The 18,725-nt window shown below is 42.1% G+C and overlaps 1 protein-coding gene across 2 annotated transcripts in view; it reads left to right on the forward strand.

The window, feature by feature from the left end:
* The first annotated feature begins 874 nt into the window (after positions 1-874).
* Positions 875-18,725, forward strand: part of pacsin1b (protein kinase C and casein kinase substrate in neurons 1b) — a 218,516-nt gene continuing 200,665 nt past the window's right edge. Inside the window, exon 1 of one of the 2 annotated variants that reach the window (XM_051924657.1) lies at positions 875-1,004. The gene's annotated coding sequence lies outside the window, so the exon portion shown is untranslated. The remainder of the gene's footprint in view (positions 1,005-18,725) is intronic. The other variant, XM_051924658.1, reaches the window with a different exon arrangement.

Here is an 18,725-nt window from a genome sequence, read left to right on the forward strand (position 1 = left end):
GATTCACTTTTTATTGGGCGGGTATCGTTTGCTTTCGGCTTTCCCTCACTTCCAAAAGCCGTGCCTATTAAAATTCGATACGCATTGTGCGTAAGTCTGCTCTCTGATAGATCGCTTTCCCTCATTGGCATCCAATGGGCTCCTCCTCCCGGTAGCACTGCACCTGGAATAACGAATTCTGTCAATGTATGGATAAATAACATAAACTGTGGTACAGTTATGTAGCGGACAAAACTATACCCTGTTTTCGGATCGCGCATCCATTCCCGGCTGTGGTGCTTTACTGTGAAATCTGAATTTCTTAACCGTCTTCGTTTTGATTTATTTTGAACACCTCCGGTTTCCCGTCTGCATTCCATTTATGTGGCCACTCATCATGATACAGACTTTGGCTTCGGCTCCCGCGTCATAGTTGATGATTTTACAAATTAGTTAATGTATACAATGCATTCAAAAGGCTGAATATTTTCTTCCGCAAAAAGTTGAACATTCACTGAATCTAATTTATTAAGCGCTTTTAAGATTAAAATACTGTCACCTATTTCGATAACATGCTGGACCTATTATTGATTTAATTAATATTAAATATCAGAAAATCAAATTATTAATGCGCTTATTCCAGCGGGTTAAAGTCCTTTGAATGTTCCAGTGAAAGCTGAATATGTTGTCTGCAATGTTCAGTAGCAGTTTTACAAGTGAGCAGTGTAATAGTTACAAAAGCTAGATAAATCAATAATTGTTTTGATTTATTTTTGCACAATTTATTAGTAATACAGTAATTACCATTTGGCATCCTCCAGGACTGTTTTTTTTGCGTTCCTCTCGACCTCATTAATATAAACACAGTGCCGCAGAATCGCCACGCCTCCCAAGTATTGCCACACGAAGCCACACCCCCAGATCCCCGTCTCGCTGATCTCGCAGACGCGGGGCCACTTGGAAACGCAGGGTCACCTTCTGTCATTGCAACGTTCCTGCTGCCGGATTACTGCATCCCGCGTCGGGTAAGGCCACCGGGAAACACGGACAAGTTTCATTTATTGCATTAATAAACATAAAATGTCTGAGACGAAAGCGTGACAGGTGCTGATATTGTTTCATATCCATACTGGGATTTGCTTCTGAAGTGATGATTTGATTACAAACGCACGTCTTGTTTTTCTTTCTTTTTTGGGGGGTGGGGTACAAGGAGCATTTCTATTGGAAGCATTTTATTGCATGCACTTCTTAATGTGTTTCCAAGGATCGCCGATCCACTCGAAGGGTGCACAGTCGTGGAGGATTAACTGTGCGTTTAGTGTACAGTAAACACTATACGTGCATAGAGCTGCGAACGAGGCGCTTCGTATTGCATCCATTGTCACCGAGGAATGAAAATGTGTCAGATGTTGCGGAGTGTTTTGCGTGATCTTTGCATATAAATGTTGGAAACAATTGTAGTACAGTTTTCGTTATGCATAACCGTAAATCGCTGTTGTACAGTAATAAATTCCGGAGCGATCATTTAATTTTTAGCACAAAGCTTTCCAGGGGATTAGCAATGATTAGCACGGCCACGAAAGCTAGGCAGAAATGGTGGCTCTAAATAAGAGCGATACAACTCCGATTCATTCGCTTTCGGGGAAGCCCAGCACATCCGGAGCCTGCAACAGCGCAGTGGCTCCCTTCTTCACTCCTCGTCAGTGCCTCGGTTCGTATTGCAGAAAATACCGCTGTCTGTCAAATTCCGACATCTCAGGGCGAGCGAAGAGTAGATTCGCGTCGCCGCATCAGGGAATCACAAGAAGCTGATTAATAACATTTATGTGAGACGCGCACAGAGGCAGAGCCCATCTAGACGATGCTTCCTTCTAGAAACGTCTTGTGTTTTTATCCACAGAGGGATAATTATTGACTAATGTTTTGTTTATCGTGCTATATGCTTATTATTTGCTTTGCTGTATGCAAACCATATAAATCCATTTTCCATACCCACACTTTACTGATCAAAGTGCAAGGTCAAGGAGTCTATCCCAACAATGATGTCCAAATGACAAGGTCCCTGGCTCTGAATTAGGTATCTGGTCATCATGGGGTTTGTTACTCAATAGAGCTTCAGGATCACCCTTCCAGTGTAGACAGTGCATTCCATGAAAACTGAAGTTCATACATACAATATTGAACCCTGGAATGGGCTTGGGAATATAATTGCTGACTTTCCCTTTACTGCGCCTTTCCATTTAACTTCAGAAGAATCGGAAAGAGAATTCACTTTATTGGCCAGGTATATTAATGTGTACTAGGAATTTATCTTCATAGTACTGGTGCACCATGTAAGTACAACACAACATACAAAAGATAAATGTAAGAAGATAAAATATAAAATGATGAACTATAATTCAGCATACAAGGACAATACAAAAAAATAAAGAGGATTAAAATGTCCAGGCAGACTAATGTGCAGGTATACATAATACTGAGCAGAAGCTCAGACCTGTTTAATAAGAATAACTGCACGAGGAAAAAAATGTTTTGGTGGCATGTTGTTTGAGCTTTCACTGCACAAAGATGTTTGCCGGAGAGAAGTCTTTGGAACAGGTGATGCCCTGGGTGAGTCGGATCAGCAATGATCTTTGCTGCCCTCTTCCTTACCCTAGACTCATGCAGGACTTCAATGTGCAGTAAATTACAGCCCTTGATCTTTTCACAGGCTCTGATGATGCACTGCAAGTTGGCCTTAGCCTGAACAAAGGTAGCACCAAACCAGACATTTATAGATGAGTTCAGAATGGACTCGATGATGGCTGTGTAGAATCGGACCAATATTGTTTGAGGGAGGTTGAATTTCCTCAGCTGACTCAAAAAGAACATTCTCTGATGGGCTTTCTTAATAATGTTATTGTCCTACTTAAGGTTTTGTGACAGCACGGTGCCCAGAAACTGAAATGATTCTATCATCCCAACTTCTGAGCCTTTTATAAAAAATAACAGGTGAGCAGGTGACTGCTTCCTGAAATTTATGATCATCTCCTGAGTCTTTTGAATGTTAAGGTCCAAATTATTATGGCTGTACCACAAAGTTTCTTCTTCTTGTCTGTATATTGACACATCATTGTTTGAAATGAGACCTAGTAGTGTTATCCATCCATCAATCCATTTTCCAACCCGCTGAATCCGAACACAGGGTCACGGGGGTCTGCTGGAGCCAATCCCAGCCAACACAGGGCACGAGGCAGGAACCAATCCTGGGCAGCGTGCCAGCCCACCACAGGACATACACAAACACACCAAGCACACACTAGGGCCAATTTAGAATCGCCAATCCACCTAACCTGCATGTCTTTGGACTGTGGGAGGAAACCGGGGCGCCCGGAGGAAACCCACACAAAGGGAGAACATGCAAACTCCACGCAGGGAGGACCTGGGAAGTGAACCCGGGTCTCCTAACTGCGAGGCAGCAGCGCTACCACTGCGCCACCATGCCACCCTAGTAGTGTTATGCCCTGTGTAAATTTAAGAAGATTGACAGACAAGTCGCCAGAGGTACAGTCATTTGTATTTAGTGAAAAGAGTAGTGGGGAAAGGACACATCCCTCTGGTGTACCAGTACTAAGGTTTAATGGGCCAGACATGTATATGGCCAACTGCACATGCTTTTTCCTGTCTGTAAGAAAGTCTGCGATCCAATGATGGATTGAACTGGACAGGTTGAACTGGCTGAGTTCCTTATCTAGGAATTCTGGGATGATTGTATTGAAAGTAGAGCTAAAGTCCTCAAACAAGATCCCCACATATGCTCCTGGCGTATCGAGGTGTTGGTAAAGAAAGCACAGACCTAAATTTGCTGCATCTTCCACAGACCAGTTGACTCTATATGCAAACTGAAATGGGTCCAGGAAGTCTTTTGTAGCATTCTTGAGGTCATTCAGAATAAGGCGTTCAAAGGTCTTCATTACCACAGAGATTAAAGCTACTGGTCTGCAGTAATGTAGGCCTGTAACCTTTGATTTTTTTGCAACTGGAATGATGGTGGAGGTCTTAAAGCAGGCAGGAACTGTGCACAGATCCAGAGATTGGTTGAAAATGTCTGCAAATACTGTTGACAACTGGTCTGCACAATGTATGAGTGTGGAAGGGGAAATAAGGTCCGGGCCTGTAGCTTTTTTAATTTTTTGCTTTTTGAATAAGCTGCAGACGTCTTTTGCATTAATGAAAGGATGGGGAAGCTGAGAAGAAGAGGATTGCAGAGTAGCAACAGTGAGACCATCAGGTAGATTTATGTCCTATCGTCGTTCAAAGTGACCGTAAACTGTGTGGCAGGCGGCCAGAGCCCATGCCCAGCCGGGATGCCTCTGCAGCATAACTTTCGGGGGAGCAATGATGGGAAACCCAGTATCTCCCCCTGGACGCTAGATGGCAGCCTCCCTGGGTTGCAGCGGTGCCTCGGACTCCCACAGGGCTTCATGGGGGTTGGAGTTCTGTGCAGCCGTGTTGGGTTCCGCAGGTGCTGCCAGGGGGTGCTGCATCAGGAGCTGCTGAACCCTTCTGGGCACTAGTTTCGCCAAACGTGGAAGTGCAGTCGGATGTCGACAATCAAACACCTGGATCACTTCCAGGTGCCCAATAAAAGGGGCCAGCAACCACCACTTAGTGGCCAGAGTCGGGTGGAGGAGGACAAGGTTGCCTGGGAGGAGTGGTGGTGCAGAGGGAAGAGTGTTTTTTGGTATTGCTGTATTGTGCTTGGGACTGTGTTGTGGCTGGGGGACACGGAGAAGACGTGCCCTCCAGCTGAAGAAAAATATGTTTATTTATTTTATATGTTTGCCTCCGCGTCCAATCTGTGTCGGGTCGGGCACATATATAGTGCCTTCTACAACTGATTTAACTGATTAGCCAGACTGGGATCAGCAGAATTGTTTGATGTTTGTTTCTTGTAGTTAGTGACCTGTCTAAGACTGATGCGCTGTCACTTGCAGACAGTTGTTCTTGCAGCTTATCTGAGCACTTTCTTTTCAGACCTTTGATCCCTTTCTCCAAGATATACTTTGTTTATCCTGTATTCCTCATGATTGCCAGATCTGGAAGCACACTCTTTGTCCTGGCACAGTTGTCTGATCTCTGGAGTGAACCAAGGCTTATCATTGCTAAACTTCACAATTGTTTTTGTTGGAATGCAATCATCTTCACTAAAAATAATATGTGAAGTTACAGAATCAGTGTATTCGTGTATGATGGAGGTGGCAGTTTTGAAGGCACTCCAGGCAAAGTAGTCCTGAAGCTTCTCTGTTGCCTTGCTGGTCCACTTTCTAACCGTTCTTTTTAATGACTTTACAGTTTTCAGCTTTTATTTGTAAGCAGGAATAAGGTGAATCATAGAATGGTCAGAATTACCAAGGTGGGCATGAGAGAAGACATGACAAGCATTATTAATAGCTGCATAACAGTGATCTAGAATATTTCTATCTCTGGCAGGGCATTTTATTTGCTGTTGATACAGTATTTAAGGAATGATCTGGTTAAAATTGAGATAGTTAAAATTATCCGAAATGACGATTTATGAGTCCAGTTTGTCTTTTTCAGTCTCAGTGATTACATCAGCGAGTTGCTATTACACTTTGTGAGCAATAGCAAATATGAACACCGGCTGGAATTATGGAGGAAAACTCGTGTGATAAATAAAACAGCTTACAGTTTATAATAAACAATTCTAGGCCAGAAGAGTATGATTTAAAAAGAACTGTTACATTGTTACACCAGCCTTGATTAATGTAGAAACACACTCCTCCGCCCTTTGTTTTGTTTCAGAGTTTGGTAATGCAGTCAGCGCGGTACAGAATGAAGTCAGGTAAGTTCAGTGCAGAGCTGGTACTAGAGTCATTCAGTTATGTTTCAGTAAAGCACGGAGTAGATAACAAAGAAAATTCCATTTTAGTACATATTAACAGCTGCAGTTTGTCGAGTTTGTTTGCCAACGAGCGCATCTTAGATAGACATATTCCAGGCAGTGCTTGCCGTAGTCCTCATTTCCTGAATTAAACCAGGATGCCAGCTCTTCTGCCTCTGGTCCTCTGCTGTTGGGCTGTCTTGTTTAGCTGCATGAGCACCTGTGATCAACAAAATTGTAAGACCCACACATGTAGTTATAATATCTGTAGTGGGACCCTGCAAATGATACTCTGAAGCTCTTCCCATGTATATGTTTTATGGCTTTGCAAGGGACATCGAATTTAACTCACAAAGATAGACAAAGACAGAGAAACAAATTACCGTGGCTTCCATCTGGTTATGAGATGATGATGTGGACTGTGCGAGAAAACTGGAGTTCATGGATGAGATGCATTACAGAAAATCTCCAGATCCTTTATGCTGCAAGGTGAAACATACCTCATTTAGTGTCATTGTGTCAGCTTGCATGCAGAATTATTTGTCTCTTATAATTTATCTGTCCCCATTTACCCAGTTGTAAAACTTTTATTTTCCAGTCATCCTTTACTTTTTGTTGTGGCTTTCATTGTGTTTTTAAAGTAACTTACTTCAGAGTGCATTTTTTCTGAGCCTGCAAGTCACTTTGTACAATGGAAGAACAGTAGGAAAACACTTAAAAGAGCAACGTCTGCTTGTCTCTTGGGCTTTCTTAATTGTAGTATGGGAATAAGGGGAGCTTGACTTTATATTACCACGCCATATGCAATTAATTGTGATAAGTTTTGCCTTTTTTTCAGGGGCATAACCAGGAATCAATTTTTGGGGTTATGAGAAAGTGCATGAATCATAATTTCATCTGTGATAAATCAATTGAAACTGTCATGAAATATATTTCGAAAAACCCAAACTTGAAATCTGCCCCCTTGGCTATACCTGCGTTCTTATTATTTTCATATATATCTTGTCTCTTTTCTCATTTCTCATCATCATTCTGCTCTAGGCCTAACTCTTAAAGTTTTAGCTTCAGCTTGTTTTTCTGTATATTCCTACAGTTATTAATCCATTAATTTTTTGAACCTGCTCGATTCAATCTTAAGATCGAGGTGGCCTGAGCATTGGGTGCAAGGCAAGAACCAGTCATGAACTGCATGACTTTCATTTCTTTGCTGTGCTAAAGCTTTCATATTTTACCCTCATAGCAGTATAAGACCTTCCATTCAGAATTTTAGAGCAAGTTGTAGAGAAGAAAAAAATACAGTACAACAATAATCTGCCTTTAATTCAGGGTGTTCATACGAAATATAGTGATTTACTTCAAGAGACAGAACTACATAATAAACAGGAATAGAAGTACATAATAATCAAGAATAGTTGAATCAGATATTTGAAATATTAAAATGTGCATTTCAGTTTCAATGTTTAAAGTCTAAATATTCTCAAATGTAAATAATATCTGTAATATCCCGTGACCCTGTAGTTTAGGATATAGCGGATTGGTTAATGGATGGATGGATGGATATCTGTAATAACTGACCCTGAAATAGTCTAATTCGATACACCACATGCTTATGTTTGAAGTTTGCTATTTTTAACCTTCTGGGGGTGTCTCTTATAGCGCTAGAACCACCAGTAAAGAATCATGTCATATTTGTGGTCAACAACCTCAGAATCGCTTGAAATGACACTCCATATGCTTATATTACCAATCCACATTTTTTCACAAGTTTTCAGAAAAGGAGTAACTTGGACCCCTTGTATCCCATTATGGGCCAAACCCCTGGCGTCCGTTGATGTGGCATAAACAACTTGAAGTGCTTCTGATCATTTTTGATGAAGATAATTATATAAGGGTATAATTCAGTCAGTCATTATCCAACATGCTATATCCTAACACAGGGTCACAGGGGTCTGCTGGAGCCAATCCCAGCCAGCAAAGGGCACAAGGCAGGAACAAATCCCAGGCAGGGTGCCAGCTCATCTCAGGGCACACACACCAACACACTAGCGACAATTTAGGATCACCAATGCACCTAACCTGCATGTCTTTGGACTGTGGGAGGAAACCGGAGCACCCGAAGGAAACCCATGCAGACATGGGGAGAACATGCAAAATCCACACAGGGAGGACCCGGGAAGCAAACCCAGGTGTTCTTACTGCGAGACAGCAGCGCCACTGTGCTGCCCATAAGGGTATAATTTCCTGCACAAAATATTATCCAGAATTGCTTAAATATGAGGGTTTTTTGGTTGTAGAAAGGCAAAAACAGCTCAAAAAAGCTAAAAATCCTGCTTAGCTAGATATTAAGGTGAATCAAATGGTAATTCTTATGAACACAGTAAAACTATATGTAATTCTTTAGTTGAATTTGATTTTAAAATTTATAGTGCAACATAACTCAGTGGTGATCTCCTGTCTTTATCGTAATTGATGGATATCTTTAGTCTCAATTGTGTAGTCTTTGTACATAGAAAATGTCATGTGCACACAGATACATATGACCAGAAAGTTGGTAAATGTTAGCAAACTGAGGGACATATTAAGATAAGTGTTCTGATTGAGCATTTTTAATGTCATGCATTGTTGTGTTCATTACTGTTAATGTTTTATATTTGTAAATCCATGTAAGCACTCTGAGCATTTCTTCAGTTAAAACTGCTATATAAAAGCAAAATCAATTGAATAATTTGCAACTTCTACGCGGCTGAGCTAGCCTTTTTGGCCCTAAAATTAGTCCTTGGTGACTTCAAAAGAGTAGTGAATGTTGGAGCACATTTGGCAGAAAACGCGGTGACGATGACAGCTTCATCTGAAGCAGTGTCTAAGGTGATGTCAGCGTGAAACTCGGAGGGAAACACATCAGCAGTAGAGAACATCTTTGTGTACTCCCGGACTGTGATATCCATGCGTAGGCTTGAGGTGCATGATTACGTAGAATTAAATGGCTGCAAATTTTAATCTACGGTATAAACAGGCAGTTTCTTCAACATTGTCTGTTGACAACTTTACAGAGTGTGATTCTGTAGTCGAGCTGCAGAGTATGTGCTTTTTCTTACACCTGCCAATGCATGTTTGCTAGTGTAGTCATGCAAAGAGTACAGGCCAATAATAGCTGGGCAGATCAGGTGAAACATAGTATATAGTGTTCTAAAAAATGTCAGTTGTCTGATTACGCCAATGAATAGGTCTGGGGATTTATGTTTACTTCTGAAATGCATTCCCTTGGTATGACTTGGAAGTGCTCATCCTTTTAGAAAGATAACCAATGGCAAGCAATTCTCACGATTCTGAGCAACCACCATTTAATTAATTATAGCATTTCTTTGCAGGGTAGTAGCGGTGAACTTCAAGAAGCTGACAAAATATGTGATTGCCCTGTGGCTTCATGGGCAGTACAGTAAAGATGCTATAAGTTTCTGAAACCAACCAATAGTGTATGGAGGATCTTGGAGTGACACCTGGAAAGAGTGGTTTCCACTTCCTTCAATTAGGAAGTGAGATGACTGAATATCTCTTGGAGTTGTGGTGCCCCATCCCTCTTCTGGAATACCAAGCACTAGTAGATTCCATGCAGTGGCATGTATAGTGTTGTATTGGTAGCATATGGCAGACCAACCCATCACTGAGCGACTTGATATCATGTAGTCTTACCAACAAATCCAGGCAGAAGGTATCCCAGTCTATTTTTGGACCATGATAATGTCACAACCTATCACTAATCACAATAAGACAAGCCAGTAACAATATGTCACCCACTGGTCTTATTTACTGAGTGAATCCGTGACTGCCTAGCTGAGCCAGAAGGTCCCCAATGGACTGCTTTGCTCAATGTTACTAAGCTACAGGATGCATACATTATCACTTTTTTAACAACACCATTAAGACTGCATCTGTGCTTTTATATACTAACTAGACATTAAGCCCGTTACAATAACGGGCGCTAGAACAGTAGTGCATAAACATTAGTAGGAACAGTCTATATTAAATGGCAAGGGACCTTGACCACATTCTGTTTCTTGTCTTAATTTTTTTTTGTCAAAAATATTTTTGCAAGAAGCCTAAAGTAAAATAATAATAAAAATAAAATAGAAACGTATATGACAATACAGTAAGTATAATTAATATTACATTTATCCTCTCCTCTGTGGCTGTTGATTGATGTGATATGTCTGTTTGAAGATCTCCTATCCTGCCTCTCTTTATTTTAGCTTGCTGTGGCGTCTCTCCAGCAAGTACTGTGCAGTTCCCCAGCAAGTGTTTTAATCTGTGCTGGCGTGCAGCTGATTATTGTATGTGTGGCGTCTCCCCAGCAACGGATTTTATGTGCGCGAAAATAAATCTACTTTTAAAAGTCATCCTATTGTAATATCATGAAAATTCGTATATTTAGGAAAACCCCTTCAACGACTGACACTTTACACTTTAGCTTCTTAATCGCAAATCTGACATCCTCAGAGTGAACACTTGCACAACAGCAAACAGTAATCCTACCTCTTTGGGGAAGCTGGTCTCCGCATCTCAGTACCCGATTGGATTTTTCGTGCCTTATGTTTTAGGTGTTACCTCATTTACCGAAATCTGATTGGATCGGCCGCGCAATATTTTATAGGTCCCGCCCTCTCTGTCTTGTGTGACGCGTCAGTCTGCCTTTGAAGCATCTGCTAGAGGCCGGTGACTCTGCCACTCATTCCGCCCTTCCCTGTACTTCCGCCTTGTCCGTAATATGCGTTTAATTTTCTGTCACAACAGTGGGCAATCAGCAGAGTCTCCCCAGGAACTGATGTAATGTGTGGCATGCAGCTAATAATCGTGGCTGTGGCATCTCTCCAGCAAGTACTGTGCAGTTCCCCAGCAAGTATTTTTATCTGTGCTGGTGTGCAGCTGATTATTGCATGTGTTGCGTCTCCCCAGCAACGGATTTTATGTGCGCGGCCGCGAGTACCCAATCAGCACTCTCCCCAGCAATGATGTCCTTTATTAAAGAGTGCCCCGCGCATGCGCACTTCACCAGAAGACACATACACACGGACACATGGACGCACACAGGGATTTTATTAAAGAGGATAAAGGGATCTACATTGTTCCTTGTAATACAATGTTGTTTATGCCTTATTAAAGCTGCAGCAGCTACCACTGTGGCACAAAAAGCTGCTGGAGTCAGCAGGATCAAGTCATGGCCTGGTCACAGTTGGTTTGCATTTTGTATATATGTTGCATGTTCTTCATGTCTGTGTTCGTTTTTCTCCAGTTATGCTGGCTAACTGATGAGCATGGTAGGTAATTTGGATTCTTTAAATTGCTCCTTTGTTAGTGTGTGCTGGAGTGGGTGAATGCCCATTCAGGTCTGGTCCTTACCTTGCACCCAATGCTATGAGTACAGACTTCAACCCCTCACACCCTTCTAGTCGATTAAGAGGGTCTGAAAATGAATGAATGGACAGAATGTTGGCTATGAAAAATGGATGAATAATGCTTTCGGGGAAATTGTACTTACATTAGTGTTTGCAGCCCTGAAAGGTGTCTTGGTTGAGTTTTTTTCCAACAGTTCTTTGCAAATTGCCTTTCTGTATACAGGCAAGAAGAGTAGAGCAACATCTACCCATATGGAAAGGCAGTTGGTCCAGATGACATACCTATGGAAGCATGGAGGTGTTTAGGAGAGATGGCAGTGGAGTTTTTAACCAGATTGTTTAATGGAATATTGGAAAGTGAGAGGATGCCTGAGGAGTGGAGAAGACAGTGTACTGGTGCCGATATTTAAGAATAAGGGGGATGTGCAGGACTGCAGTAACTACAGGGGAATAAAATTGATGAGCCACAGCATGAAGTTATGGAAAAGAGTAGTGGAAGCTAGGGTTAAGAAGTGAGGTGATGATTAGTGAGTAGCAGTATGGTTTCAAGCCAAGAAAGAGCACCACAGATGCAATGTTTGCTCTGAGGGTGTTGATGGAGAAGTATAGAGAAGGCCAGAAGGAGTTGCATTGTGTCTTTGTGGACCTGGAGAAAACATATGACAGGGTTCCTCGAGAGGAGCTGTGGTATTGTATGAGGAAGTTGGGAGTGGCAGAGAAGTACGTAAGAGTTGTACAGGATATGTACAAGGGAAGTGTAACAGTGGTGAGGTCTGTGGTAGGAGTGACAGATGTATTCAAGTTGGAGGTGGGATTACATCAGGGATCGGCTCTGAGCCCTTTCTTATTTGCAATGGTGATGGACAGGTTGACAGACGAGATTAGACAGGAGTCCCCGTGGACTATGATGTTTACTGATGACATTGTGATCTGTAGCGATAGTAGGGAGCAGATTGAGGAGACCCTGGAGAGGTGGAGATATGCTCTAGAGAGGAGAGGAATGATGGTCAGTAGGAACAAGACAGAATACATGTGTGTAAATGAGAGGGAGGTCAGTGGAATGGTGAGGATGCAGAGAGTAGAGTTGACGAAGGTGGATGAGTTTAAATACTTGGGATCAACAGTACAGAGTAATGGGGATTGTGGAAGAGAGGTGAAAAAGAGAGTGTAGGCAGGATGGAAAAGGTGGAGAAGAGTGTCAGGAGTAATTTGTGACAGACGGGTATCAGCAAGAGTGAAAGGGAAGGTCTACAGGACAGTATGTTATATGGGTTGGAAACGGTGGCACTGACCAGAAAGCAGGAGACAGAGCTTGAGGTAGCAGATGCTAAGATTTGCATTGGGTGTGACAAGGATGGATAGGATTAGAAATGAGTACATTAGAGGGTCAGCTCAAGTTGGACGGTTGGGAGACAAAGTCAGAGAGGCGAGATTGCATTGGTTTGGACATGTGCAGAGGAGAGATGCTGAGTATATTGGGAGAAGGATGCTAAGGATAGAGCTGCCAGGGAAGAGGAAAAGATGAAGGCCTAAGCGAAGGTTTATGGATGTGGTAAGAGAGGACATGCAGGTGATGGGTGTAACAGAACAAGATGCAGAGGACAGAAAGATATGGAAGAAGATGATCCGCTGTGGCAACCCCTAATGGGAGCAGCCGAAAGAAGAAGAAGAAGAATTACTGTGTCCTATATAAATATACTTTATAATCATACCTTTTATGATATAAAGACCCTTGAAACCTATCTAAGCTTTGACTCTGAAGAAGTATTATGAGCTACACTTTGAATCAGGGTAGCAGATAATATGTTTTTAATGTTAGGGGACTTAGAAAACAGAATAATTAAATCAAATAAAAATTTGAAAAGACACAATAGTTAGTTGCCATGCAATGGAGTGACATCCTTTTCAGGTTTGGTTTACAATGTGTATCCAGTGCTTCTGAGATAGGCATTGGTTCTCTACAACAATGAACTGGATATGCAGATTAGAACATAGATGGATAGGTAAACATATAATAGTGAGTTCTAAATGGATCAGTCTGGTTAAATTAGAACCAAGTCAGTTCAAATAACTTGCTTACTGTGAAAAAAGGGCATGGCTTATTGAGGGATTCTATGGCTCCTATCACTCTCTCAGGGATGGCTATGGAAACACTCAGGCAGTCAGGGACACTGACTGCAATTAGAATCATTGAGGTGGAATCTACGTAATACAAGGGATGGTTAGCGTGCGATATTCTTAGAGCAAAACGCCATGGCGGGCCAGATGTTAGTGCTCCTGCTTCACAGCTTTAGACCTTGGTCTGCTCAGTGACTTTGTGGAGTTTTCATGTTCTCTCCTGTGCCTTTGAGAGTTTTGCTTGAAGTAGTTTAGTTTCCTGTCACAAGTTTAGTTTGCTAGATTGCATGTGGAAATTGGCCCAGTATTAGTGAGTGTGCCTTGCTTTTTGCTTTGACCACAGTGTTGCTGGGATAGGTTTTGGCTCCCCACAAACCTGAAATGGTTAATTGGGTTTTAAAAAACGAGTGAATAGATGAATTCAGGAAGCCAAAAAGAGGCAAAGTAATAGTTTGTTATCATATCTCCACCACCCATATATGCATATATGACCCACACCATTCCTTTCATGTTAAGAGTACATTATGTGAGGTGGAATTATCTGTCATCTAAGATCATGTCACACCTAGATTAAGATGTTTAAAATAAGAAATGCTGCACTCAGACCATGAAGGGTGTCAAGTTTGGCAATGAGAAGCTCTACCACATGCTAACTATGTTTTATGGGAGCATCTAGTATGTTACTACTAACCTTCATGTTCACCATGCCCCTAGTCTGTATCTGGGGTGCCATGCCGAATTAGCACAGGATGAACTTGAGCAAATCTTTGTTGCATTGCCAATGGGAAATATCTTTAGCTGTATGAAAGGAAAGCTGTGATTCATTTTATGAAGCAATTGCCTCTCTTGGATGATAAAGCAAAGTGCTGAGGGAAAAATGTGCGAGTCTAAAAGTTGAAGTGTTCCACTTCAGTACTTTCACACATGTAAACTCCCAGATATACAGCAACCTGCAGGGACTTCCATTACCCATATACAGGTAGTGCCAAAAATAAGTAGTACCAAAAGTGGCATTTTTTTGTCCAAAGTAACCCTTGTGGTTAAAATATATCAAAGACAACTCACAGCATATCTAATTCTCAATAGGAATACACAACAATACACAAATAGCGTTTCAAATACATCCAATAATCATATAAATTATAAAAAAAGTAAGTTTAGTCTCTTCTGTGTTAAAGAAAGGATGTTCAAAAGGAGGATACACAGTATCAGATAAATGGAAAAGCGCAAATTAAACCCCTACTTTCATCCTTTCAGTGCCCCTGATTCGCAGGTGGAATGGCTTGCCCACTTTCCAAATACACCACACTATTTTCCTCACATTATTTCTCTGGCAATGCTGCCACCTTTCCAGTTGAGCCTTTGTCCCAAATCAGTTCTCAACTTTAGATTCAGTAGGTGCCTGGCAAGGTAAAGTTTTTGTTAAACTTTATTTCCAGGATGCATCCCATAATTATTTTCTGTCTCAAGAAAACCTATTAAAAATTCTGGGGCACTCTGTCTTTCTAAATCTTTCACTGATGGCGCAAGTTGTTTTTTCATCCCTGCCTTCGGATTACAAAGGTATGCCTGCCCTCCATGACACCTCCTTGTGGAAACCCTTAAATATCTGCTGTTGGCTTAGAGGGACTCATCAGGCCTAGTGCCAGTTCCCCATGACCACTTTTTCATTCCAGTGCCATTAGGATAAACAGTCTAGGGCTTTCATTTCTCTAAATTAGGAATTAACACCCACTTGTAAACTCATATGTACACAGAGGTACTTGGTTCCTACTTTAAAGAACATCCAGTGGGCCTGTTTACTGCATTGTTTCAGAATAATGCAAATTCTGCTCCTGCATCCTCTTGCCAGCTAGGTAGCCATTATGTATATACTGTATATTTGAGTGTGAAATACATTGTGTCACATTGTTACCCACCAACGAAATACTACACAACAATCTCTTTCTCACTTCTTGTTTCTATCTTTCTGTCTCCTTCTTGGATTTTTACTTCAAGAGGTGAAAACCTTCATTCCATCTCTTTGACTCCCATAGACTCTATACTCACTTTGCCCCTGGCTTTGAATTCCCTTCATTGTTTCACTTCTTGCCAATGTCTAGAGTTAAGGGGCAGCAATAGTCCTTTTTTTAAGGTCCAGCGATGTTAGGCTAGAGCTCCATGTCCTTCCTGTCTCTTTTCTGTCTGGCACAGCAGCAAACTATTTGCTTCCACATCCCAACCTAGAGGTTTTTGCACTTTCGTGTCTGCCTTCCCCCAGTGCCCACCATAGGTACACACTTTAGCATAGAGAGTACATCTACTTTTGGCAGTGTGATACTCCCTCTATCCTTGAAGTCTTGTGTAGCACTTCATTTAGCCCTACTGATGTCCATGTTCCATCCATTTTTAGCACATGCTCTTTCTGTTATACGATAGTTGAAAATGACAGTCTGCAGTAACTCTGGACAGTCCAACACATTACACACTCATGTGTACATACACACTTCCATAGAGCCGAGCAGTTAACCCAATATGTGGTCCCTAGGGGGTGCTGTACCTTTCCAAAACCCCGAAACAAGTTGTCCAAGGAACAAAGGGTTTTTACTGTGTGAAATTCTTTCACAATGAAATGTTTCCCACACCTCAAACTTTACTTCAACTCTCAGCAATACTGTACTCTCTGCACTGCTCCTCCAGCAGGCTTTGTATTCCTCCTCCCAACTCTAGCTCCCTGTGTTGAGGCAAGCAGCTCCTTTTATGTAAAACTTGGGAGTACTTACGGTGTCCTGAGACCATGGCTTAGGAGTACTTCTGGGTGATGCTGAAACTGCTGCGGAACCCAACAGGGCTGGTCTAAAGAACTACAGTTCCCAACATGTCCTGTGGGCATCCACAACCCAGAGAGACTACCACCCAGCAAGCTAGGGGAGACAATGCCCTGACCAAAATGTCTTCCCCTGTCCTTCCATGCTACTGGCAACCAGGCTGGGTAAGGATCCCAGTACAGCTCCAGCTGGAACAGCAGTCCTTGCATGGCATCTTTCACACTGTGTATATGTCTCAGAAGGCTTTCATTTTTTGCTAAACTAAAATTTGATATACTGCATACCAATATCTATATAATCAGTGTGCAAAATACACTGTGGTAATCAAGGGTCCTGTGAGTGCTCCATTGTTGGCTGAATATGAAATCTTCCCCTGGTACAATGTTATATCTAATAAATCAGCTATAGAGAATGCTAACATTTGGGGTATGCAAATATTAAGCAGACAAATCACATCATACACACACACATACTGTATATATATATATTGTGGAGCTCGGCCCGGACACAGACAGGCAGACATCGTTGGTTCAAACCCACACACATTTATTTACAATATTTACTATTTACAAAGGTGCACACAGCCCCAAAACTCCCCCAAAGTTCAGGCCTCTCACACAATGCCTTCTTCACCGCCTCCACTCCTCTCCACCAAGCTCTGTCCTTCTCCTCTCCTGACTCCAGCCATCAAATGGAGGGAGGCGACCCCTTTTATAATCACCAGGTTATGCTCCCGATGCTCCAGGTGCCTCCTAATAATCTTTCGCCAGCACTCCCCAGTGTTGAGGAAGTACCGGCTGCACACCCGGAAGCACTCCGGGTGTCCCTGGTCATCTTCCCCCCAGCACTTCTGGGTGTGGCGGAAGTGCTGAGGACCAGGGCTCTCCAAGCATGGGGGTGCCCCCTGGTGGTGACCACAGGCCCCTATAGGGTTATAGTAATAGTTCCCGTGGTCCCCAAAACCACCAGGGCGGTCGCCCCTTCGTGGTCTGGAGGAGGAGTAAGCCCCCATGCCACAATACACACATATATATATATATATATATATATATATATATATATATATATATACACACTATTTACTAATTAAAACACTTGTACTTGTGACCTGCGTCATGCACAACTGCCTCTTTTCATGGCACATACGTACTTAAGATGTTGTGTGTGAAACACTAAAATGGCTATTTCATCATGTGGATTAAGGTAATTGCATGACTGTACCAATTTGCCACCCTGCTGCAGACCAGCACTGTAGTTCTAGTTAGTCAAGAGCATAGAAGGCAGGAGCAGGTCATTTGGAGGGTAAAGCAGTATTCTCCTGCAATGTGGATACTGTCTGCATCATGGCATCAGCAATTTTACCCAGTTTTGGCTCTCCACCATCACAGGCAGTGATTCCTATTTTTTCATTTCCTACGAAAGTCTCTACTGGACAGGCTGCTGCCACTCAGCCCTCTAATCTCCCACCTTGCCCAGTCTGTGACGTGCCTTCTGCTGGCTGCTTAAATACTTGCAAACCCTCTAATGTGTGATTTTTAACACTGACATATTTGTAAAATATATTTTCCCTCCCCTAAGGACCACTTGTACTTCAAACCTTGGTTATAATATTTCTGTGTTTGTAGAGATTATTTTGCTGCCTTTTTCTATAGGGTGTTTTATAGTTTTAGCAACATTTCTCATCTACCAGTTCATCTGTTTTTCAAACCCCCACAGGGTCGCAGGATACCTGAGTCTATTCTGGCAGCACTGGATGCAAGAAAGCAACCAACCTTGGCCTTCACACCAGTGCCCCTTAGGTACACTGACCCACTGCCAAACTCACTCATACTAAACCTGTTTCAAATGACTCATTAGACTAATATGCTTGTCTTTGGGTTGTGAATGCTTTGAACATACTTGTATGTTTACCTGAGTCTTGAAGCCTGATGGCTTCATTGTTTCTTTTAACTGCTTCAGACACTCAAGCTGGTGATCCTCTTTCCACTATCTGCTCTGAGTGGATTTCAGAATGTAGCTTGACACGGTCCATCTGCTTATCCAGCCGCTTCTTGCAACTGCTGTATTTCCACGGGGATGGTAAAGGAGCTGTAGTTTTGGAAACTGAATTCTCAGCTTCATCTGATTGGCATCCTCCTCTGCCATATAATTTTGCTAAAGGGCATGTTTTGCTTGTCCATGTCTGTTGACAAGACTGTCCACATTGAGATGTTAGCCCGTAGCTTATATTTTTTCTTTACAGAGTAAAGTGAGCATTTTACTCTTTTAATTTATGGTCCCAATGGCATGATTTCAGCTCTTTGGTTTTTTGGCATTGTGGCCGCTATGAGCTTGGCTGTTTTTTTTCAGGTATTCTGTGAAAATACACAGCACGAAGATTGTAGTAATGCCTTAGACACAAATCAAAGATCAGGTGGACCGTTAGTCTTGGGCTTAGGACAGTCATTAGGGCAAAACTACACACAGGAAACAATGACAAAAAAAAAATTAGATGGATGACTTTGTTTATAAAATGTGCCCACTGGGCTCTTGATACTGTGATCTCCA

The sequence above is a fragment of the Erpetoichthys calabaricus genome, chromosome 3 (assembly GCF_900747795.2).
Source record: "Erpetoichthys calabaricus chromosome 3, fErpCal1.3, whole genome shotgun sequence".
NCBI classification, from domain to species: Eukaryota; Metazoa; Chordata; class Cladistia; order Polypteriformes; family Polypteridae; genus Erpetoichthys; species Erpetoichthys calabaricus.